Below are 24,936 nucleotides of genomic sequence, written 5' to 3'. Positions count from 1 at the left end.
TTCCCTGGGAATTTTTTATTAAACAAAGAAAATAGGTAAACATTTCAAATCCTGGTTTCTATTTCTCCCCTGGCATTGCTTTATGCTCTTTAAGTTTGTTTTTTCCATATTGCACATTGAGATTGGCTGTAGCAAGGTACAATTCCAGAGATAAAAGAAAATTACTTTCAGGCCCAGACAGATCTATAGACATTTCAGGTCAGTGCCAACTATGAAGTATACGGGGGGCCCACTTCCTGAAAACATTGACTCCAGCTATTGGAAGGCTGAAGTGTGAATTAACTGTTGATTCCAACCCTCTTCCAACTTGAAATACTCTCAGCTACCCAATGTAGGAGGTATATCTCAAGCTTAGATTTGGAAAGCATGTGATTGAGAAGGTAGAAACTTTAGGACAAAGATTCAGGAAAGGAGGGCAGGAGGAGCTTTACAGAAATCCCCATGATTGCCATTCACTGAATGTCCCTAAGTAGGGACATGAACACTGTGAAACTAGCATCTGGGGCTCATCTGAAACCATGGGTGTTGCTAGGGCCGGTTTTCCTTACTGTACCTTCCTCTGTGTGCTATGTTCAAGGTCTCATTTCTACAGAGCGTTAAAGAGATTGTCTTGTTATCAGTAGTATGGAGTGTGTGTTTGTGTGTGTGTGTGTGTGACGCCAAAGATAAAACCGAGGGCCTTGTACATGCCAGGTAAATACTGTACTGAGCTACATCTCTAGCCCCAAGAACATGAATCTTGGAGTTTTGTTTTATTTCTGTTGATATTGTTGCTCAGAGTTTCTGTATCTCTTTTCTTTGATCACAATCAACAAGCTATTTTGCCACACAATAATGTTAAAGATTTATTTTTATTTTTTTTAATTATGTGTATATAGGGGCTAGAGAGGTGGCTCAGCGGTTAAAAGCACTGGCTGCTCTTGCAAAGGGTATGGGTTTGGTTCCCAGCACCCACACAGTAGCTAACAATCATCTGCAATTCCAGTTCCAAGGAATCCAATGCCTTCTTCTAACCTTCACAGGTATTGCATGACATGGGTACACTTACATACATGCATGCAATATATGGGGGGCAAGATATGTGTACATGAATGTAGGTACCTGAGGAGACCAGAGGCATTAGATTCCCTGGAGCTGGAGTTACAGGTGGTTGTGAGCCACATGTATGTTCTGGGAGCCAAATTCAGGTCCTCTATAAGAGCAGTACATGCTCTTAACCACTGAGCCGACTCTCCAGTCCCTAAAGATTTATGTTTATTTATGTGTATGCATGTGTGTCTGGTGTGTATGCCATGTATGTGCAGGTGCATGAAGAGACCAAAAGAGGGTATTGGATGTAGTTTTAATAATTAAAAATTAAATTGAGCATGCTAGTGCATGCATGTAATCCAAACACTCAAGAGTTAAAGCAGGAAAACTCTGAGTATGAGGCTAGCCTGGGCTATATAGAAGTTTGAGGCCAGCCTGAGCTATTGGGAAAACTTGCCTCAAAAAAAAAAGGAAAGAAAGGGCCAGGCGTGGTGGCACATGCCTTTAATCCCAGCACTAGGGAGGCAGAGGCAAGCAGATCTCTGTGAGTTCAAGGCCAGCCTGATCTACATAGTGAGTTCCAGGCCAGCTGGGGCTACAGGGAGACCCTATCTCAAAAAGACCAAAAAAAAAGGAAGGAAGAGTTTCTTGGCTCTGGTTCCAGAGGGGGGAGCCCATAAGGGCTGGAGAAACATGCAGCAAATGACAGTCATGGAGGCAGGAGCAAGAAGCTGAGAGATCACATCACATCACCACGTACAGGAAGCAGAGAGAGTGAACTAGAAGTGAAGTGACTTTATAAACTCTCGAAGCCCACCCCCAGTGACTTACTTCCTCCACTAAAGCTATACCTCCTAAACCTCCCCCACCGATGTCACCAACTGGGGAGGAATATATGAGCCTACAGGGGATATAACTCATTCAACCCACTACAGCTGACCTCTCAGCTTATTTTCTATATTCTTATGCAGCCCAGGACCCAAACCCCAGGAATCATGCCACCCACAGTGGTATGGGTCTTCCCACATCGATTAACATTATTAGGACAATCCTCCACAGGCATGTCACAGGCCAACCTGACCTAGACAGTGCCTCATTGAGACTCTATTCTTAGGTGGTTTTAGGTTGTATCAAGATGACAATTAAAAATAACCATCGAACATTCTAGAATTGTGTAGTATAAAATCAAGCCTCTGATCATGTGAAAGATGGTTATAAAACAGAAACCCTGGTATCAAAGATTATGCCCAAAGCAGTTCAGAGTAAAGGGAGGCTTGAAGACCTGCTAACCCAGAGCTGTTTCTCCGTGCTCTTCCTAGACTTCAGACACTAAATGGGTGCCAGAGGAAAGGATATTTGGATTGAAAGGAGTGGAAAGTTTAAGTTAGAAGGACCCAGGCTTCACCTTTCACAGTGCCACAAGCCCTCTGGTGGACCATCCAGGACAGTGTTTAGTCTGCCTTTGCTGGGCAAAAGGGCACCCTTGTCTCCCATAATTGCCAAAGTAGGAAAGCACTGCATGAACTTAGATTCTAAATTCTTCTCTGGTTGCAACAGCATCCTTCCAAAATGACCAACTGGCTTCATTTGTAAAGTCATAAAGGGGACCCGATATTGTAAACTTGATTTTAAACTTAACATACCTACCTTTCATGAACAAAACAAGGTGGGGGGGACAAAAAAATTCAAGTTTACCCTCCACAGCAAAATGCCCTCTGATTGCTATTGTTTCAGTTGAGAGAGAGAGAGAGAGAGAGAGAGAGAGAGAGAGAGAGAGAGAGAGAGAAACATTCTCCAGTTTTACCTTTTCAAATAAAAGAAGGAAGTTAAAGAGAATTAGCACTGATCTTAGGGCCCTAAGGTAGGCTAGGACAATGTAGTACAATGATGGAAATGGGATAGAAATCCTTGTTACTGCTTTCCAGCAAACTAAGGGTTGCCATGGCAACTCACCAGGCTATGAAACTACTGTGTGTTTTAGGGTACGATTTTGGGTTACATTCTTAAAAGAGGATATCAAATACTTGTACTAAAAGAGTGTGAAAAGAATCTTTTGGAAGTGGATCAAAGATGGTTTAAAATACTGGTTTGAACTTTTGAAACACTGTCTTGGGAGAAAAACAACACAAATCTATCAACTAGTGAGTCTTGCTGGCCTGGAAGAGAGACTCACAGTACTTAGCAAGGAGAAAGAAAACAGTTTGAAAATTAGAACCATTTGGAAGTATGGAAACATTTGGTAATCTCAATGCATGCATTTTTGTAGGAATCTAAGCTCCTAGATAAATTGCTTTCTGCTCTAAGCTTCTCTTGTCTCTTAGTGTTACAGAAGTCTTCATTTCAGTGGATTAAGTCCTGCTATATTCTTTTCATTCTGAAGTTAGTGTCTACATATGAAGCACTTACTAATTTTCTTTCCAGAAAAGCATAAATGAAAAAGTTCTATTGTAGAAATTTACATTTAAAACATTCATTCCTAGTAGAAATTTCATAAGGGTAATATGATTTATGACTAAATCCCTATCTTTCATTTTTGTTTGCTTTTTGAGGTCTTGATGGTTGAACCCAGGGCCTCATGTATGTAAGACAAATGCTATATCACTAAACCATATCCTAAATCCTGTTTTTACTTTTTATTTCTTTATAGTTTTTAATATTTATTTTTAATTAAGTATATGCATGTGTGTGCAGTGCCTGCAGAGGGCCAGAAGAGAGCATCAGATGCCCTGGGACTGGAGTTATAGTCAGTTGTGAGCCACTATGTGGGTACTAGGAACTGAACTTGGGTCTTCTGGAATAGTATATACTCTTTAACTGCTGAGCCTTTTTTCCAGCCCTTTTTATTTGACACAGCATTCTGAAGAATTTTTCCAGGTTGGCCTTGAACATATGATCCTCCTTTCTCAACATCCTGAGTAGCTGAGGTTAAAATCTATGCCACCAGATCCAGCTTAGCTGATTTTTTTTAGTGTGGTAGTATCTTACTTTGCCCTTGGCTTTTCAGATCAGTGTAACACATTCTTATAGAAACAGAAATCTGAATAAACAGATGCAACAGTTTGAATGAGAAATGTCCCCCATAGGCTAACGTAGTTGAATATTTGGTCCCTAGTTGGTGGTACTGGGAGGTGCTGGCCTTTAGGGGGTTTGGCTTTGCTATAGGAAGCATGTTGCTGGGGGTGGGCTTTGAGCGTCCTTGCTTGCCCGGTTTCCAATGCACTCTCTGTTTGCAACTGAAGATGTGCCGGCTCAGCTTCCTGCCCCTGTCCCCATGCCTGCCACCATGCCTGCCTGCTGCCATGCCTCCCCATCGCTCTTATCCCTCTGCAGCTGTAAGTCAAAATAAACTCTTCCTTCCAGAAGTCACTTTTGGTCATGGTGTCTCATCACAGCAACAGCAAGGTAACTGATATTATTGGGCCTGCCTTTTGCTTGAAACTTTATCTTTACTAGGAAATTTGGGGGAATAATTAGGAACTAGAATGCCAAATTCAAAACAGCATTTAATACAAAACACAGAACTTGAAGGAAATAACACAGATGGGGCAGGCTAGCTAATTGTCAGCCATACTCTTCAAGATTCTCTAGTGATTTTCCCAAATGCCTTATAGGCAACTTGGAAAAGTCAGCATCCAAAAGGCCTTTGTCAAAGTTCCATATTCGTTTATGATAAAAACCCTGAAAAAATTAGGAATAGAACAAACATATGTCAACATAATAAAGGCTATACAGAAAAGCCCTATACCAACGTCATACTAAAGGAAGGAAAACAAAAAGCATTCCTTCTAAAATCTAGAACAGGCTAAGGGTACCACTCTCTCTACTCTTACTCAATACTCCAAGTCTTAGCTAGAGCAAGACTTGAGACAAGAGAAAGAAATGAAAGGCTCAATCCAATCCCCATCAAAATCAAAATGATGTTATTGTCTTTTACTTTGAGACAGGGTCTCCCTGTAGCCGCAGCTGGTCTAGAATTCACTATGTAGACCAGGCTAGCCTTGATATCACAGAGATCCACCTGCCTCTGCCTCCCGAGTATTGGGGTTAAAGGCTAGTACTACCACGCCCGGCCCCAGATGACATTCTTTTAGTATTAGGAAAAAAACACTAAAGTTCATAGGGAGCATCAAAACACCCTGAATAGCTAAAATAACTTTTAGTAGAAAAAGCAGTGCTGAAGGTATCATAATTTGCTGATCTCAAATTGTAATACAAATCCCTAGCAACAGAAAGGAAGATCAGAAATTCAAGATCATCCTCAAGGCTGGCTGGGCTGCAGGAGACCCTGAGGAAAGAGAGAAAGAAAGAAGGGAAGGGAAGGAGGGAGGGAAGGAGGGAGGAGGGAAGGAAGGAGAAAAGGAAGGAGGGAGAGAGGGAAGGAGGGAGAGAGGGAAGGAGGGAGGGTGGGAAGGAGGGAGAGAGGGAAGGAGGGAAGGAAAAAATCAGACTCATAATTAAACCCAACATCAAAATAAAAACAATAGCTAAAACCCAAACAAAGCAAATCGTCTAATAAATAAATGGGCTAATGACCTGAATAGAAGAAATACTTGAAAATACTTGAAAACATGGGCAATATTCTTAGCCATCAGGTAAATGAAATTAAAATCTGTCAGAATGGTTAGCCTCAAGAAAACAAATAAGTGGGAACATAGAGGAAAGAAGAATTTTATTCATTGCTGATGGAAGTATAAACTTTCATAGGAACTGCTATGGAAATCAGTGTGCAGATTTCTTCCAAAACAGGCTCAAGATGTAGTTCCAACTTGCAGAGTGCTTGCCTTACATGTACTAGGCTCTGGGTTCAACCCACAATAACACATAAAACTGACTGTGGTGATGCAAACCTATAATCCTAGCACTTGAGAGTTTCAGAAGCAGGCAGATCAGAAATTCAAGGTCATCTTTGGCTATAAATGGAGCTTGAGGTTAGCCTGATCCTCAGGAGACCTTGTCTTGAAAATGAAAAAAAAAAAAAAAATTCCCCAAAAGCTAAATACGCAAACAAAAATCTCTGAATAGAACTATTGTGTAACCTAGCTATGTCATTCTTGGGTATATACTAGAAGGATTCTGAGTCAAAATGCCACAGAGATACTTGTTTATCCATATTTATTTCTATCGCTCTTTATATCAACCAGGAGACAGAACCAGCCTAGCTGTCTATACAGATGAATGAATAAAGAAAATGTGGTACACATACATAAAAGAAATTATGCAGCCCTAAAAGGAAATAAAATCATGATATTTATAGGAAAATGGATAGAACTGGAAATGATTACCTTAACTGAAATAAGCCAGGCTCAGAATGATGAATAATGCATGTTTTCTTCTATATGCAGAGCCTAGATTAGAAATGATATATTTTGTATTTCTGAATGTGGGGGTGGGGGAGGGTCATAAAACCAGACAAGTGATCATGAGAAGGGAACGAGATCTTAAAGGAGGGAGAAATGGGGTGGTGTTATAAAAAAGCAGAAGGGGGAACTAGAGCATCAGGCATTAAGTCTAACATTTCAGCATTGGGAGGTGGCGATAGGAAGATCAGAAGTTCAAGGTCATCCTCCACCAGGTAGGAGATTGAGGCCAGACTGGGCTATAAGAGACACTGAAAAAGGAAGAAGGCAGAAGGGTGGGCTACCCTGGGGAAGTAAAGGAACCAGGCAGAGGCGTGCAGGGGCTTGGGGGAGGACACTGGTGTAGGAAAATGAGTGACAGCAAAGTATTTGGTACACATGTATGAAAAGTCACAGTGAAACCCATTATCTTGTCTGCCAGCCTAAAACATTAATACAGAATACTAAGAAGAAAGGGAAACCAAGATTCAAGCACCCCCCACTACAGATTCCTGTGTACAAATCCAAACATTATAATATGCAGATAGGCCTGTTACTATTTACTTATTTACACTTAGTTTAGGACATTTTGACAGATCTTTCTATAGAAATTACAGTCTAGAATTCAGGTTAATTTGACTTTGACTCAGAGGCCAATAAAAAACACTTCATTTGAAATCTTGTCTGGTCTGTACATTTGCAAGCTAAGAGTGTTTTTCCCTTTTATTTTGAGACAGGGTCTTACTATGCATCCCTGGCCGGTTTAGAACTCACTCACTATGTATACTAGGATTGCCTTATAGTTACAGAGATATACCTCTGTCTGCCTCTGCCTCCCAAATGCTGGGATTAAAGGTGAGTACCACCATACATGGCTTACCTTCTCACTTTTTAATGGCATGTGAAAATTATATGAAATTTGAACTTCAGCCATACATAACATTTGATTGGAACATGGCTAAACTGGGTGGGTTGTTTATGCATTCTCTGGAACTGCTTCTGAGCCTTGATGGGGGAGCTGAGCAGGTGCCCACAGATCACCTGGCAGACAAAGTTTTAATATTCGCCACTTGGACCTTTGCAGAAAAAGTTAGCTCTTCGTAAATCATGATCTCTACTCCTACCAGAGTACAGCCTGTGCCATCTAATGATATGATTGGCCAAATTATCAATACTCCACTAGTAAGTGCTGTTGCAATAAAAATGCTTTGTCCTGGTACAGAAACCTAAAAAAGAAGACCAGACTCCATAGGACTGACAATACAAGACCTCAGATCTACAAGAGAAATAAGGGATACTACACTTCTGTGTAATTTCTATCCCCCCATGGGAATTTTTTTCCAGGGGATTGTGCTGCTGTTTCTTTTAAACTAAATGTCATATTTTCAACCAAGTGGAAACTCTAAAGACACAGCTACTTAATTAGAATTTTTTTCAGAGGAATTAATTATCAGTGTGTGCAAGTTCAAGTCCTAACCTTGTTTGTCAAACTGTGGTTGAATGTTCAGGGAGAAGAACAGAAGGAAGGGAGCTCATAGAAATGCCGCCTGAGACTCCATTCATCTTTGATTAGCACCAGGAACCATCACAATATCTTTCTAAGAAAAAAATAAGCAGCTTCCTTTAAACCTAGAAAAGGAATTCCGAATTTAAAAATCTGGTTGTGACTGTAACTTACCCCAGCCTCTGCCTCACTATTGAAGTTAAGAGAGTGTAGTATGTTTTCTGGGTCCTTGGAAGCTTGTTTATTTTAATCAATGATTGAATTTGGAATTCTATTATCATCTTATTAAATTAGGGGTCTTCTCAGTTTTTCTGCTGATGTAGGTAGTGGATGATGTTCACCTGGGGTAAATACTAGCTTGGGTCTGTCTGCTCGAGAGTATACACAATTCTGAGATCCCCTGGTTATAATGCAACTATTCTTTTCACACTCAGGGTTGTAGAATGCAAGTCAATACAAGAAAAGGCTGAGTTCACTCTCATGCATGTTTTAAGAAAATTTCAGTACATATATGCAGATGTTAACACAGTGGGCAACACATGAGTTGTCACATTTAGGTTGCATTTTCCTCTGATTTGGTCTTGAGGTATCTCTCAAGGGAATGGTTATGAGTTTTAGAACAGCTCATTTGGAACCCTGGTGAGGTAGATGTTTGTAAATATTTACAGACTGCATCTAATGAGATACTTCTTTATCTTGGTGGACGTTCTGATGCCTTAGTGTCCTATCTGACCAGGCATCCTAGTTATAGAAATTAGTTTACACTGGTACACCCTGTGGCTGTCATCTGATGTTTGTCTATTTCTGCTAATATGGCTGCCATCCTAGAAAAGTCTTGATTGAGAAAGAAGTAAGGTTAAGGCATGTAGGTCAGGTGAGGCACTGAAGAGGCAACTCAACAATAATGCACAAAATAGCCACAGCAGTATCAGAGAGAAGAGACAATGCCCTTTGCAGGACCAGGGGGAAGGCTCTCACCATCTGGGGCATGCACACTCAATTAGAGGGTAGGAAACAAGAAAAGCAAACAATGACTCAATTTTACTGGGATCCAGGGCATTACCAAGCAGGTTTCCTTTCAGGGGTTCGAATCAACTGCTCTCTAGCAAGTTGGCTCAAGTTCAGTGGAATCATGATGTGATTAGAGATGGTCACTGTGGCATATCTGCCCAGTTCATGTGGGATGTGAGGACCAGTGGGAGAGTCATGCAGACCATCTGACTGTCCCACCGGGTGATATTCACCAGGAGGTCGTTATATACAAGAGATTACTGCATCCAACTACCTTAGGAACTGGGAAGAGGCATAGAAGCGGAAACTGTGCTAAGGGTGACTGGGCCCAGCTTCTGCTACAAAAAAAACATTCCAAATGGATGGCAAGGCACTATAAAATTATAAGAACCAGGGATAGGGATGTAGCTCAGTTAATATAGTGCCTGCTTAGCAGGGCCTGGATTCAATTTCGAGCACTACATAAATTGGGTATGGAGGTATGTACCTGTAATCTTGGAATTTCTGAGGAAGAGGAGGGAGAATCCAGGGTTCAAAGTCACCTTCAATTGCACAGCAAGTTCAAGGCCAGTCTGGGCTACATGAGACTCTGCTTAAAAAAATAAATAACTAAATAAAATAAGAATTCTAAGATTCTACTATAGTCTTACACAAAGCAGTCCTTAGAACATGTGGCCTTAGAACACATGTTTAAGTTGGGTAATGCAGCAGAAGGCTGGAAAGTGTTGTTTAGGTAGCAGCCTTAGTAACAATGAGATTAATTGAGTGCTACAGAGCTTCTGTGAGATGAGGTTCCAGGAAGCTGACTTTTGACAGATTCCTACAGCCCCTCATTTGACAGAGAGCTCCTTCAGAGCCCATTGCCTATTAGTGCCGTGGGCTGTTGAGTTCTCAGATACAGGTAAGGGGCTCCTCTTCATCCTTCTTTGTTCCTCACAAGCCATCAAGTCTTCAAATCTCCCTTTCTCCACCAGCTGCTGGGAGAAGATGCCCTTCCCTCAGGATCACTCATTTCTGTGCACACTCTGCAGTTTTTTCAAGAATGTGCTTATTTTCATTAGGCTTAACCACATTCTCCCAAGGTGGCAGCTTCTCAGAAGTTTTTGCTCTTAAAGATTTAAGACAGCAGTTACTCAGAATGAGCATCCATCAAAATCACTTGACATGAAAAATCTTTTAGTATATAGTGCCTTCTTTTAAAGTTCAATGAATAAAAGGGGCAGTAATGGTTCAGTGGGTGTAGGTTAAAAGGATGTTCACTTTTCAGGAGAAAATGTGATTTCTTAAGTCAACACACTGGCCTTTTAGATTTCTTGAGTCTTAGTTTACTGTTATTTCGTCAGACATGAGTAAGCAGAACTGGCCAGGGGACCAGAGAGGCATGCCAGGCAGTGATAATGTACTGCAAGCAAGTTAGGATCACTGGTGCAAATCTGCAGGGAATCTGCATTCCCCTGAGAACTGGAGCTCCTAACTGCCAAAAGGGAAGGCCGCACTCAGCTGAAGTGGAGGAAAGGCCCCTTGGCTGGTCATCTGTTCTACAGAAGCACAGGGTCTGCTCTGAAAGTATGGTTTGTTGTAAAACCAGATTTAATTAATGTCAGATCTCTAGATAATGGATTTATGTAATATAGAACTGAAATTCTGGAAATGACTTGTACTGCTTGGCAGTCACAAATCCACACTACGGCTTTGCAACAAGCCTTCTCCATCTGGCTGGAGTTTGTTTGTTTTCTTCTATTTCTGCCTCCTGATCAGGAAATAAAGCTTTTGTCACCCTTGATTTTCCTTTCTGACTTTTGAGCCATATGCTTTCTCTCAGTCCATTGATTTCATTTTTATATTGTAAAAATTTTGCTATTTTTCCAACAACCTAATGACAGATTACATGTACAATATCTCCACAAGTCCATGTGTATAGATGAAGGCTACATAACAAGAAACAGTGCCAGACAGGAGAAGCCTTCCTTGAGTTGTTGGCCAGGGTAGTCCAAGAAACTCCCAAAATTACACAGGCTATTGCCACAGTCCTTGATTGCCTCCCAGAACCTGAAGGTAAGACCTTACTGCAGAAGACAGAACATACTTCGGACACAGGATTTAGAGCAATGGAGCTGGAACTGACTTGAAAACCATTTCCCCTGAAGGCTAGCTTTCATAGCTTTGGAGAGCACCACACAAGCTGCTAAGGGAGAAAAGCAATTGATGATCCAACACCACTTTCAGGACCAAATAAGCACATCAATGATCGGCACAGCATACATTGGTACAGTAGTGGCACTTTTATCTTGGGGGCAATCGACAGCTCCCTAATTGGACTAAAAACCCACTCAATGGGAACAAACTCATGTGTGGTACTATAAACATAGCCAAATACACACAGCTGGAAAGATCATAGATGTTAGAGAAAATTCCAAGACTACCACATCCCTAGACTAAAGTAATTTCTTACTATGTGCAAAATATATATCCTTGTATGTATAGACAAATATCCCAGTCACCCCTCATCAAAGAAGCTTCTTTTGCACCAGATGGAGGCTGTTGCAGAGTGCCACACAGTATGGTCACACAATGTCTATGAATTGCCAAAGCCTAAGTGGTACATCTACAATACAACCTCTACAACTAATGTTGTACCCAAGGAACGGACCCCCAAATACCACGGAGTCCAGAGGGCATGCAAAAGCAAAGAGTCTTTATTCGGGCTTAAGCTCGGACTCTCTGACTTCACCAACACAGTGGATCTACCTGAGAGAGCCCCGAGCAAGGGGGGAAAGAGCTTTTTATAGGTTTTAGACAAAGGGAGGAGGGGAATAACAGAGTCACATCTTGATTGGTCCAAGGAGCCCGTGCCAACATACTTCAAATTGATTGGTCACGAGGGGAATGCAGTCTTAGGGGCTTCCTATTGGTGGGTTCTGTCTTGTGGAATGTGGAATGTGCTGACTGCTATCCTTGGGGCCAGAGGATCTTGTTTATTCCTTATAAGGTCTTAACATGCCTGGGCTCTTCTGACATGCCCAGGCTTGCCTAATCTACTTACAAAATGGAGAAGTCAGCCACAGTGGAATCAGTGCAGTTTGTCCCTTTAGTTCTTTTGAGCCAAGCAAATTACAGAAGCAGAAAGAGCAATTAGTCCTAAAAGGGCAGGTGTCTAGGGGCACAGGGGAGGGGGCCAAGGAGGAGGGTTCCACATTAAGACTCCCAGAACATAGAACAAGGGGTAAAGAGGACAATGATGAATATCTCAGTTCTCATTAATGAAGCTCCCTCATGCAACAGAGGGCCAGACACATAAAAGATCACAAATGGCCAAAGTATAGAGATTAAGAGTCTACAGAATGCTGGCCCTTGGACAGGACTCCTATATTAAACTTCACTTACCCAGGGGTCATTGCAGAAAAGGGGGTGGGAAAGATTTTAAGAGCCAAGGAGGAAGTATATAACCATATGTAAATAAAGTCCTACAAGCTCCTGAAACCCTGCTCATATGAACCTACAGCAATGCACAATGTCAGCATGCACAAGACCCATGCAAACTCAAGTAGACAAAAACCCAGCGCAGAACTGGGTAAATGGACAGCAGGCCCCAATCTTAGGTGAAGAAATATTGGCAACTGATTACTGCTGGGTAAGGAAGGCTGATCTTAAAGTGAGGGACTCTAGATAGGCTGACTAGACCTCAGTGGATGAATTTGCACTAAGGAATGCCTGGGGATGCTAACTTGACATAATAGGCCTTTAACACAAATGACAGAATGTATGAATTCTAGTGTGTATGGGGGCTATGGGAGAGTACCAGTGGGGAAGGGAGTATAAAGATGATTAAGATTGATTGAGATGTTCTGTACGAAATACACGAAAAAAAAAAATCAATTAAAAAAAAACAAATTTACTTATCTATGTGCATGAGTGTTTGTCTGCATGTATGTGTGTGCACCATGTGCAGTGCCTGTAGATGCTAGAAGAGGATGCTGGATGCCCTGGAACTGGGGTTATAGGCAGTTATGAACTGCCATGTGGATGGTGGGAACTGGATTCTCTGCAAGAACAGAAAATGCTCTTAACCACTGAGCCATCTCTCCAGCCCTATTTTTACATTTAAAAAGTATTTTTAACTTGTTTTTGTTCGTTTGTTTGTATGCTTGTCTGTTTTGAGACAGGCTCCAAAAGAAATCTCTTTTATTGCTCAGGCTGGTCCCCAACTCCTAAGCTAAATGATCCTCCTTCTTCAGCCTCCCTAGTGCTAGGATTACAAGGATTACAAACCTATGTCACCATTCCATTTATTGTCTAATTTGTAGTGCATTGTTTTATCATTGCTATGATTTGAATGTGACATTTTCCCCATAGGTTTATATGTTTTTGAACACTTGGCCTCTACCTACTGCTACTGTTTTAAGGTTGTAGACACTTTGGGAAATCAGGGCTGCTTGGAAGAAGTGTGTCTCTAGAGAGTAAGCCTTGAAATTCAGAGCCTTTCCTGGCTTCTTGTTCTCTCTTGGCTTCCAGTTCTGCTGAGATATGAGGACCTGATGATTCAGAGCCACATACTTCTACAGCCTTGGAGCTGCCTGCCCCATGCGTCCCCTGCCATGATGAACTGCAGCCCCTCAAATTGTGAGCTGAAATAAATCCTTCCTCCCTTAAGTTGCTTTGCCATGGTGACAATGATGAGAAAGGTAACTAATACAAAAAATTGGAAGGGAGAAGTGGGGTCTTTACTGCAGTGACTCTGACCATGGAGAAGAAAGTGAAAAAGTTTGAGCAGCAGGCTAATAAAACTATAGAATGTTGTGAGCAGAACACAATAGGCCATTTCCTCACCTGTCTCTAGATTCTTGGCTCAGACCTCTCTAACAATAGACAGATTAACAAAATGAAAGCTTCCAATTTGATAGACTTTTTGTGACTTGAAAAGTCTCTTAAGGAAATGAATACCCAGAGAAACAGGGAAATCTGTTGTGTATTTTTATGCTTTGATTTACTAGAGTGAAAGATCTTGGGAAAGTATGATGAAGGAGTTGTGATTTGATGGAAACTGTTTGAGAGGAACTTAACAAAGGAGGGTTCTGGGCGTGAAGGCCTCCTAAACTTTCCATGACCTGTTTTAAGAAAGAACAGCAACAGGAAGGATCAGAGAGATTTTCCGGCTTCCACTGTTTTCTCAGATGCAAAGGTGCCATATTTTAGGGTAGCCCTATCAGTGCCCTAACCCTTATTATTGTCCTCCATAATGGCCAAGAACGTGTTTTCTTTGTTTCCACGGCCTTGTGTTCCTCTTTTTCCCATTCTTGCTTGTTTATTGAGACAGGGTCTCAATATGTTGCCTAGTCTGGTCTCAGATTTGTGATATTCCTACCCAAGCTTCCCGAGAATCTGGGATTACTGGATTGCACCACCATACTGGACTCTGCTACAGAGTCTCGAATGTTCTGCTTGAAAGTACACTGAAGAAAGTGTAGGTTCTACTGTTTCTGGATACAGTGCTCTGGATATGTTAATTAGGTGACATTTCCTGATAGTATTGATAGCTTTTGTTCACTGCATTATCCCAACTGCTGAGAACTGTGGGTTCTTAATAAATGCATGTTGTTTGGATAAGTAAATGAACGAATGATCACTCTTCATCATGAATATGATTTTCATTTCCATCTTTGCTTAAATCTGTCTCTGTCTCTGTCTCTGTATCGCTGTCTGTCTCTCTCTTGCTTTCACTCTCTCTCTCTCTCTCTGGTGCTGATGAGAATCAAACTCAGATCCTAGCACACACTGAGCAAGCAAAGCATCATACCACTGGATCACATCCCCAGTCTCAGAATTCTAAACACTGGGCTTGCTGAAGAATAGACCCAAACCTAGTCAGTATATAAGCCAATACATGTATCTGTGTCACCACCATCCAGACAATTATAAATAAACATCAAGGTAGAAAACCATACAGGTTCCCTTCCTAAATCTATTACTGTAGTGTTTACAGGATGTTCCCAGCTATTTAGAGTTCTAGGGATTGCTGTCTTTCAATAATATTCTGAAAGAAACTATGTAGAAAGACCTTAAATATATATGATGGGGATGGGAATGTAGCTCAATAGTATAGCACTGTTTAGCTTACTAAAGGCCGAGGGTTCACCCCAACACTGAAAAAATACATGTGATATGTATGTCTGTGTATATATGTGTATGTTTGTTTATTTATATGTCTTCGTGTGTGTGTGCATGCACGTGTGTGTGTATGTGTATGTGTGTGTGTGTGTGTCTATAAAATTCATTCCTAACACTGAAACATATGTATCACACATTTGATTTCTTGGTGGACAGATAAGAATGGAAAGTTGAGGGGCCAGAAGAAAGGGAGGTTGGAACAACTGAATTTTTTTTATAATGGAGGATATTCTTTAATATTTTGATTATTTTACTCTGTCTTTACAGGGCTTTTGTTTCTTTGCATAATTCTTTTTAAAAGAGCTATCAGTCCTGTTTGTGACCCAGGAATAAAAATTGTAGTACTTGCCATAGAGATGATCAGTCTTTTCAGACTGATACCAGGTTTCTCCCCAAAGTTATATTTCATGTTTATGTCTTTTTAAAATTCAGGCAAATCAATATTAATTTTATTTTGAGACTTTTACAACATCCCTTGAACATACTATAAATATACTGGCGTGCTACAAAGCCAGGATTTCTGGATTAGACTTGTGACCAGTTTGAACTTGTGAAACCTATTCAGTAGAGTTATAACTTGTGCAGTCTTCCTTGTGGTAGGAGGGTTCTGCTGGCCTTAGTCAATACATCTAAATTAATCCACATGAAATGTGCACACTGTTGCTGTTTAGCTCTTTTCTGTTCTCTATAAGACTAACACATTTTCCTTCCTTTTTCTTTGTTAATTCCCTCCAAGAAAACCTTTACAGAAATCAAGTCTAGCCAGTTCTTCTAGTTCTTTCATTAAGTATAAATACTATCTTTAAAATTATGGAGACCTGCTTGCTAGTTTGAATGCTTTCAATTAGGAAAGACATGTCTTAGCCTGAGAATTTATCTGCATAATTCTAGGTTTTAATATGTAAGGAAGCTAGCCAAGAGAATATTATGTGTGGATCTTTTTTGTTGTTGTTAAACTGATTGAAACCGATGTAATGCAATTTTCCATAAAATAAAAACCTTTCTCCCTACCCCCTGAAATCTTTTAATTAGATACTGCTCTGAGTTTGCAAACATTAGCTTGACACTCTGCTTTTTGGCTGATATGCTCTTTCCCTATTTCTTTTATTACTATCACAGATTGCTATAACCCAGAAGAGATTATTGATACTTTATTTTGTAATCAGGAAGAATGGCTTTGCTCTAGTGATGAAGGATCATTCCAAACCCTCAAGGAACTATTCAGTTTGGGAACCTGACAAGGGGACCATCAGTCACAGCTTTGGAGACAGCCTTTCCACAGCGGGGCTATTTGCAGCAGCACTTGCTGGGAAAGGTGAGGCCTAGGTGACTTAAGCCACCTTTCCTCTAGTGGGTGAGGGCTCCATTGCTGGACTCAAGAAGAAAGCTAGCACAGCCTCCTCCCTTAGATAGCAGAAGGAGAAACACGGGTCCCCTGAAAAGAGGCTTGTGTATAGAGACTCAGGTCTGCAGCAATGTGTTCTCTCTCTGTGTCTCCTATTTTAAGAATTTGACTCAGTTGTTCTGAGGAGAACTCCTTGAGTTCCTCATACTGCCCTACTTTGAAACACCTTTCCCTGGTTTCAGAGTGTGCCCAGAACTGCTGGGTAGTTCTACATGTAAGAATAGAAAAAAGCATTCGTTTCTCCTAGGGAGGTGAAATCAGCTTCCTACAGGGCACCTCTGCTTGGAGTTCTGTGCCAATGTGTATATGACTGCCCAGTGCCCATGATCACCATGGTTCTTTGGTTTTTCTAAAAGAAAAAACAATCTGTCTAGAATGTGTATTAATATTTGCCACCTCTGGTGACTGACTAGCAATGATGGCATTACAGGATTTAAGGCTGGTTATCACAAGCTCTGTGGAAAAAGGGGATTAAGTGTGGAGAGTCTCTACTTTGGTGTCTGCTTACATTTCCCTCTTCAATGAGATCTTTCCTTGACAGGCCATCTACAGTGGAATCCTGGGCTGTTTTTGTTTTTGTTTTTGTTTTTGTTTTTGTTTTCTTTTTCTTTGTACAAGAGGTAATGAATTAAGTTTTTTTATTGTCAGGAGGTTTTTTTTGTTTGTTTGCTTGCTTGCTTGCTTGCTTGCTTTGCTTTGGTCTTTTGAGACAGGGTCTCAATATATAGCCCTTGCTAGCCTGGAACTCACAATGTAGGCCAGGCTGGTCTTGAACCAACAGTGCTTTCTCTGCTTCTGTCTCCCAAGTGCTGGGATTATGACTAGGGCTACAGGAGTATACCATCATACCTGATCTTGTTTTGTGTTTCTGAGACAGGGTTTTGTGTCGTAGCCCAGGCTGGTCTGGAGCTCACTATGTGGGCCTTGAACTTGTGACAATCCACAATCCTCCTCCTTCAACCTCCAGAGTTCTGGGATCATGGGCATGAACCACCATGCCTGGCTCTTCATCTTATAACTGTCTTTTCATCTATCTCTGTTCACCAGTATATTCTCAACATGTAGCTAGCCACTTGATACAGAAGCAATACTTACTAAACCTTTAATGAAAGAAGTACTGTCTTTAAGCAACCCTGGCCATGAGGAAAGTGGGTAGCATCTGAAACAAAAGACAACAGGATGGATGCCAGCTGCCCTTGCACCAGAGATACAATCTGTCTGACTTCCTGAGCTACATGGGCTTTTCTCAACCCTGTTACCTTCCAGGTGGGAGAGGCTGAGCAGATGAAGTTTCATTGTGATCAGCTAACATCCAAAGAGAATACCAAGCACTGTGCCAAGGGCTTTATTTACATACACTGTCATCCAACCTGCACAGCAAGTACCCTATGAAATAAGCATACTCATCCTATTTTCCATATAAGGAAATATACTCGGAGGGTATACGGATGTATGTTACATAACGAACAAGAGGTGGCAATATCAAAACTTAGCCCTGGGCCCATAGGACCTTAAATATGGCACAGATTGCTTTCCTTTGGACACAGAAATGTGGGGCAAGAGATCACCATGCAAGTACCTATTACAAACCTGCTTAGCCTCTTGTCCCAGATTACATTTGGTTTCTATGGGCAGTTGAGGCTTTTCATCTCTGCCTGTGTCCTAACCCACTAAATCTCAGCCTCCATGTCAATTACCTTATTCTTAGATTATAGAAAGAACTATAATGCCCATAATGTACACAAGCCTGGACCAGGTATAGACAGTTTCTTACCCTCAGCAAGGCCTGGCAGGGTCTGGTTAGACAATTCAACAGGGAGTAATGCTCTGCCTTCCAAGTCAGTGAGGTTTTTATTTATACTTTGGAATTCAACTGAAGGATAACTGAAGTGAGATTATTTTCCCTCCTCAATTTTAGTGACTCCTAATGTCAATCTTCTTTGCCCTTTAGTTTTAAAACTGCTGTACAAGTAGTCTGGCAGGCAGTTTGAATATAATCAGCAACCCCAGAAAAAAAAAAGCATAGGTATCTTTCCTCTGAACCTAAATAGTACAAATGTTTACTAAATTTTGCAATCCCAAAAGTTAAAAATTCAGATCCAATAATTTATCTGTACTGCAGATTTATTTACTAGGTAGAATGCTAAACGTGTATAATGTTCAATATTGCAAATTGCATTCTAAGCTAAAGTGTTCTGCAGTGCTAAGGATTGAATTCATGGCTTTGGACTCAGAGTCTTGAATGTGCTAGGCAACCTCTTGAAGACTGAGCTACATCCTCAGCTCATCACTTATTCAATTCTTCATTTAAATACACATACTGAAGGTCCCAGTGACAGAGACGAAATCACGATAAACAAGTTGACTCCAGAAGGTTTATAGTCTAGTTCTAATTCTTCATAACAAGACCTAGACATAACAAGACCTTTTGATCTTTAGTTTAATGCTAACAACAATATATTGGTTCTTTTCTTCAACTGGACTTATACACCAGCCTCCCAACAGGAAAGACATGCTTTTCTTCCTTCTTGTCACTGGTGATAGTTTCATAGCAGTCCTTGTACTTATTGGCCAGAGCATACAGAAAAAAGTACAGAGAACACAAACAATGACTATCCCTCTCATTTTGTCTCTCCCTTCCTTGTCCTAGCCCAACTGTAGAGGTGAAAGAATTGAAGCAACCTAGTCGGACTTCCATATCTGAATGTGGGTTAACATGGAAACCTGTGGCCTAGAAATCCACTGATCTTCTGCACCTCCCAAAGTGCTGGAATTACAGCTGGCTATCCACTACCACAGCCAGCTTTGTTTTAAGCTTTTCAATAGGAAAAAATAGTGCTTCATTTTAAAAGTCCTACAGTATCTGCTTTAATAGTGTGCTCTAAAGTCAAATGAAGTTCAACTGAGATGAGTTTATTTTTTTCTTCTTTTTCTACATACCAGACAAAGAAATCCTGAGCAAGATCAAGCAATTTACTTCAATTTAGAAAACATTTATTGAAAAGGACCAGGTTAGGTTCTCTAAATAGAAGAAAATGAAGCAATATACTAATGAGACAATAGCACGATGCAAAAAATGACTATAAAGTAAAAGTTTGATGGTTATTTCAATGGGGGAGGCATTTACAGCTGATTGAGGAGGGATATTTGAGTAGTTCTTGGTACGAGGGGGCATTTTCATTTTTTAGTATATTTTAAATTCACAAATAATAATTGTATCCATTTATGGGCTATAATGTGATGCTTTGACCTATGTACACATTGTGAAATAATTGAACAAAGCTAATTAATTCATTACCTCAATATTTTTTTGTACACTGAAAATATGTTAACTATATACCCATTAGCAATTTTGAAGTATGCAATGTATTATTTATTATAGTCACTACTCATTCCAAGAAATCACTAAAGCTTAATTCTCTTGTCTAATTGAAAATTTGTATGATTTGATGAACATCTCTCTTTTTCACAATAACCTCTTCCCCATCCTCCAGTGACTGTCATTCCATTCTCTGTGATTCTGAGTTTCTTAGGTTCTTCATGCAAATGGGATCATGTATTATTTGTCCTGATTTCACTTAGCATATGTCCTCCACGTTTATCTGTGCTTGTCATAAATGACAGGACTCTCAATTTTAAGGCAGAATAGTATTGCATTGTGAATACTGTTGTGACACTTTCTTTATCCATTTGTCTCAGATGACCACATGGGCTAATTCTACCCATGTTTTGGCTATTGTGAATATTCCAGCACTGGAATGGGAGTGGGGACACTGTTTTGGCATACTGATTTCAGTTCCTTTGGATAGACAGCCAGAACTGGAATTTGTCCTCTTTTCTCTTCTCTTTTCTCTCCCCTCCCCTCCCCTCCTCTCTTCTCTTCTTTCTCCTCTTCTCCTCTCTCTGCTTTCTTCTTCCTTTCTTTTTTTGTTTTTGTTTTGAGACAGGGTCTCACTGTATAGACCTGGCTGGCCTGGAACTTGCTACATAGACCAGACTGGCCTCAGACTCACAGACATCTGCTTGCCTCTGTCTCCTGAGTTCTAGGATTAAAGGAACGGCTACCACGCCCTGCTAGAACTACAATTTCTAAATCACATTTTATTTTCACTTTTTGAGGAATCCCCATACCATTTCCCATCATGGCAGGACAACCACATTCCCACCATCAGTGCACAAGGGTTTCCTTTTTCCCACCTTGCCACTGCTTGTTACCACTCATCTTGTTGAAAATACTCATTCTGACAGGACTGAGGTTATATCACCTGTCGTTTTACCTTACAGTTCCCTGAAGATCAATGATGATCAATATTTTCCACACCCACCTGTTGTCTACTTGTAGGTCTTATTTTTAGAAATGTCTATTTAGATCCTTTATCTTTGGATTAGGCTATATCTTTCCTATGAGTTTTCTGAGATAGAAGGTGGTGTTTAATATCATTTTACCTAAGATTTTCTGTGGACTATGACCTTGAAAGAGGCACTTACAGTTGGCTCAGGCTCCACTGGTGTCTGCTTTGAGGTTAATTTTCTCCTGCTCTCACTCTCACACCTCCTTTGCAAAAGGAATAAACTAATATATGGGAAAATCCTTTCTTTTTAAATGTAAAATGTATATTTGCACAACTGCATGAATCACAAAATATTATATTCAAAGTAAGGACCAAAGCTTGCAAGATTTTAAAAAGGTAACTAATTTAAAAGAAGAGTTGGAAAGGGGCCACAAAAGAAGAGGGAAGGCCCGAATGTGTGCGTTTCCAGTTTACTTCAGTCATGGTACTATAAACAGATCAGTCCAAAAGAGTTTGTTTTATTTATTTAATCACACTCTCTCCAAAACTTTTGCATGCAAGTGCAGAAATAAAGGTATTTATGAAGTCAGACTTGTAATTGCCAGAAAGTAATAACGGATGCCAGCTTGGTCTCTGCTACCTATGTAAGTCCTAAGGGGAAGATGAGCTCATGAATGAATGCATGTATATATAGATCATTACAAGGCTGAATTAAAATATATTAAATATGGAAGTCGGATATAAATCCGAGACTTATTCAACATAAAAAGAATAGTAGGAACAACTTGAAGGTTTCAAAAGAAGAGGAGGACCTAAGGTGTTCACTGGTTGGGGAAAGTTACTAAGCAGCCTTGAAGAAAAGCACCTTCTATAAAGCCCCAGCACCTGGCTGATCTAAATGAATGCAAATTTAGGAGGAAGGATTTGCTTTATCCTTCTCTTTGTGCTCTTCACAGTCTCTGGACCCAAGAGTCTTCAGTAACTGGGACCTGAGCTGAGGCAGCTGAAATAAAGAGGCAAAGATCCTACATCATCTCCAGGAATCTTCATTAGAAGGTAAGTTTTGTTTATTTATCATTTGTTACATGGGCTAAATATTTAGCAAAGCATTTGCCACTGGTTAAACAATTGGACATTTTACATTCATTTTGGAGTAATGGTGTCTTCACTCATAGGAGGATCTACACAAGTGACAGACATTTTCTTTCCCACACACCCTTCAGGAGTTTCACACTCAGGAGTAGCAGCAAGTAAACCCGGAGTGTATTCATGGTGTGGCATCACCCCAGTATGGAGACCAAGAAGAAAAATATTAATGACCTTAATGTAGAAGCAATTCACAATTAAAAGGGAGAAATCTGACAGTTCATACAAAAGCACAAAGAACAGAATCAAAGTAGCAAGAACGGCAACGGGAGAGAAATCTGTAAAAATGTGTCGTTCACAAGCCAAAATGTACACAACAGATGAGGGAATATGCAGAAGTCAGGGAAATATCATTCTATAAATAATCCAAAATAGGGTGGGGGAAATGGCTTAGTAAGGACCTTAGTAAGGTCCTTGCCCCCAAGCCTGAAGGCCTGAGTTTCATCCCCAAGACACACATGTGGAAGGAGAACTGACTCCAGCAAGTTATCCTCTGATCCAGATACATGTTCCATGGCATGTACACCCCACCCCAATAAATAATGTAATAATTTTTTTTAATTCACAATGATTGATTGTGGCCTGGAGAGATGGCTCAGTGGTTAAGGCAAGTGACTACCCTTGCAGAGGACCCAGGTTCAATTCCTAGAACCCACATGGCAGGTAACAACTGTCCATAACTTCAGTTCCAGGGGATCCAACACCCTCTTCTGACCTCCATGGACGTTGCACACATGCAGGCAATATATATATATACACATAAAATAAAATTAAATTAAAATTTTTTTTAATTCAAAATGATTGAAAAGGAGATGTTGCCCCAAAATACAATGAGCCAGCACCATTTCTTTTAGTGGGGGAAATAGCAACTTTTAAAGACAATGAAGGTGAAGGAGAATCTCCAAAACATCATGGAATAATGGTGAATAACAGTGGAAAACATTTACAGTACAGAGGAACACACGTTAAGCTGTCAAGAATGTCTGTCCTGTTAGAATTATCATGAACAAAAAAGTAAGGAGGGCAAAATCTGAAAAGAGAGAATACTAGTTAGATATTTTTCCTCTTACTCTCAACCCTGAACTTAACCAGGCATTTCTATAGTCAGTAGAGATTGATTTGCCCATGAGTGGGTTCAGAACCACAATTTCATTGTAGCTAATTCTGAAGCAGAATCACAATACCTCAGACTTGAAAATCTGTATAATGCTATCTGAAAATCAAAGCCTCTGCTACTGCAAGATGACTTTTATTCTATGATAAAAACTTAAGTGCTGAATTATCCCCCTTCATGTAAACTCAGAGTCTCAATTATAACAGGAAGAAACAAATAGCACATTGCCTTTGAATTTGGAATTCCTTTAAGTACAAAGATTCATTAGCAAGAAAGATCCAGGCATAGATTTCAATAGCAAAGCAAACCATGACTTCATTTAAAAATATCAACTTTTTCTAACCATTTTTCCTCCAACAGTAAGGTGTGAAGAATTTAAATTTTGTCAGAGCTTTTTTTTTTTTCATATGAGAAACTATGATTTGGATCTTATGGTGGCAAAGCGGCAGTTACTTTCCTAACAATCAGGTTTTAGTTGTCTCATGCAGGTTTTGTCTGGTACAATCAGAGCCTCTTGTGTTTGCACATTATTGTCTGTTTCCATCAGTTGTGGGGTTTTTTTCATTGTTATTTGTGGGAGAACAGAATTATTAGCAGACTTTCCTTAAAGCTGAATGTATTCAATATTTATCTTTTTGTTAAAAGTTTTATTTATTTATTTTTATTCTATGAATGCTTTGCCTACATGTATGTATGTGTAATGCCCATAGAGGCCAGAAGAGGGCATTGGACCCCCTGGAACTGGGGTAATACGAATGGTTGTTAGCTGCTATTTAGATGTTGGGGACCAAACCCAGGTCCTCTGCAAGAACAGCCAGTGCTCTTAACCGCTAAACCATCTCTCCAGTCCCTCAATACCTAACCTTAAAAATATATATTTAAGTTTTGTTATTTATTTTTTGGTATTTTAACTACATGTTTTACTGACTTCACTTTTTAACTGTATTATCTTAAGTCAGTACATTTTTTTCTACAGACTTTCACATTGATAGGAACAATGGTGAAGCTTGCACATACTTTTGGAAATTGTTATATATGTATGCTTGTAGAGTTTATTGTTAAAATCAATATTAATCTCACATTTACCTTTTTGGCAATAATTCCCCCAACACATCCAGGTTTACTTTATGCCACATAAAAACAAGTGTTATCAGTCTTTGCCCTCAAGGAGATTACTGTTTTATCTGATGTAATTTACTACATATATTCTTTTATAGAAGAGCAATTTAGCTCTGAATGTTGTGAATAAACATTTCTGTTGTTGTTGTTTTCTGGTTTTTGATGTTTTGTTTTGTCTTATTTTGAGACTGGATCTGGCAAATAGCCATGGTTGGCCTAGAACTCTCATGTAGACGAGGATGGCTTCAAAACTCACAGAGATCTTCCAGTCTGTGCATCCAAAGGGCTGGGATCACAGACTTTCACTGCCATGTCCTATGTGAGGGAACGTTTTTGCCACAGTAGCGTTGAGGAAAATGGTTTTGTGTTCAGATGAATTTGCATTTGGTCCCTGTCTGCAGATAGTCAGAACTCAGGCCTGTACCTTTAGTCTTGATGCCATGGCCAGAATCAGGCCTTGCTTCTCTGTAGCTCTCTCTCTCTGGGACAGACAGTCAAGAAGCAGTCTGAACTGTAACTTGACAGCTCTCAGTTTATCTGCCTGGCTCTTTCATGCTCTTTGCTACCTATGCTATACTGAACTAAATCACATGATGTGAAACTTCCCGACACCTCTGAGAGGTTATCAAAAGTCAGACCTTTCCTTTGGTCTGTGGATTGGTCTGAGACTCCTCAGAGGGGCTGGGGGGTATTGGGGGGATAGCTCTGAAGACTGCTTTCTGAAGAGGCTCCTCTGGCCTCCTTCTGCCATGCATGTTACAATGTCTGTCTTTCTCACTCTCTCCCTATCTCTCTCTCTTATTCTCACTGCTAAT

The 24,936-nt window shown here is 40.3% G+C and overlaps 1 long non-coding RNA gene across 1 annotated transcript in view; it reads left to right on the top strand.

Annotated features, from left to right (window-relative positions):
* LOC103736147 overlaps window positions 1–21,799 on the top strand; it is a 31,518-nt gene extending 9,719 nt beyond the window's left edge. The window contains exon 2 of the long non-coding RNA XR_001872493.1: window positions 21,699–21,799. This is a non-coding gene — a long non-coding RNA (uncharacterized LOC103736147). The remainder of the gene's footprint in view (window positions 1–21,698) is intronic.
* The last annotated feature ends 3,137 nt before the right edge of the window (window positions 21,800–24,936 follow it).

Source organism: Nannospalax galili, unplaced genomic scaffold (assembly GCF_000622305.1).
Source record: "Nannospalax galili isolate Female #2095 unplaced genomic scaffold, S.galili_v1.0 scaffold115, whole genome shotgun sequence".
In the NCBI taxonomy this organism is placed as follows: Eukaryota; Metazoa; Chordata; class Mammalia; order Rodentia; family Spalacidae; genus Nannospalax; species Nannospalax galili.
Note: the sequence above shows the minus strand (reverse complement) of the source record. Positions and strands in the feature narration are given on the sequence as shown.